Here is a 1,175-nt window from a genome sequence, read left to right as displayed (position 1 = left end):
TATATATATATATATATATATATATATACAGTCTTTGGCTTTATGGTTTCCAAGACAATTTTGAACATTTTTTAATAACATCCGCTTTCTCCACGTTGAACATTGAAGCAACAAAATTGTCATCTTTCATTGGTATTCATATTTGAGGGGCCATCGAACACTCCAACTTTTATTTTCTCTTCACTTAGAGAAAATAATTAGTCAGAAATATATTTGAAACAGTTGCCATCGCTATCCAAAGCCTTTACTAATTACTTCATTAGCCCCATTGTAATGTGCAATGGTTGTAGCAATGATTTTGCAGGTGTCATAAGAGGTTCGTTGATAAAATGTTTGCTGACTGGTGTTAAGTTAGTTCTTTGAGGCCATTTCTTCTTTTTCCAATGATCAGCCTTTTCTCTGCTGTCCCACTCACACATGAAGCAAGACATCTTTGTTTATCTAGATTGTTGGCCAACAAGCATGGATATCACCTTCAAATCTCCACAAAGTTTATTTTATCTAGAAGGAATTGTAATAATGTTCCTTCGTGTGGACTGAATGGCCAATGAGGATGGATGCAAGCTGATTACCATTATGCAGCATAAAATGAGGTAAATTTGAGCTTATATATGCATATTGGTCCAAATAATGATTGTCTAATTCTGAAGAACAGGCGATTTGATGGATAAAAACAAAATTAGTTTTCTGTAATCTTATGGGATAGGGACTAAAAAATACAAAGAGTTTTCAAATAGCAGTTTACTTTGTATACTGTTGTTATTTATATATAAAGTTGAATTTCGTAGAATCTAAACTGAGGCGTAACTTGTGACCAAAAGTACTTTTGGAATGAAGTGAGCACATCTACTCATTGTTTGCAGACAATGAAGTTGAAAGGGCAGAAGTACAATACCTGACCGTCCAAATATTTTACCAAGATGAAAGGTGTTGTGTTGATTTCAAACTTCTTGAGAAAAAAAATCTGAAAACCTGAACGTTTGTATATAAAGTATGTGTATTGGCTTGTAACACACGTTCACACAAAGAACTCGAAACTATGTTTTTCTTAGAATACCTTTTTCGGGTAGGCGTTAACTATCGCGTTTTTTTTTTTTTTTTTTTTTTTTTGGGGGAAAAAAGGCTAATTTTTTTAAAAGAAACCCCCAAATACGGGAAAAAAATTTGTCTCGTTC

This window comes from Limulus polyphemus, unplaced genomic scaffold (assembly GCF_000517525.1).
Source record: "Limulus polyphemus unplaced genomic scaffold, Limulus_polyphemus-2.1.2 Scaffold557, whole genome shotgun sequence".
Classification (NCBI taxonomy): domain Eukaryota; kingdom Metazoa; phylum Arthropoda; class Merostomata; order Xiphosura; family Limulidae; genus Limulus; species Limulus polyphemus.
The sequence above is the reverse complement of the archived record's forward strand: the minus strand, read 5'-3'. Positions refer to the sequence as shown.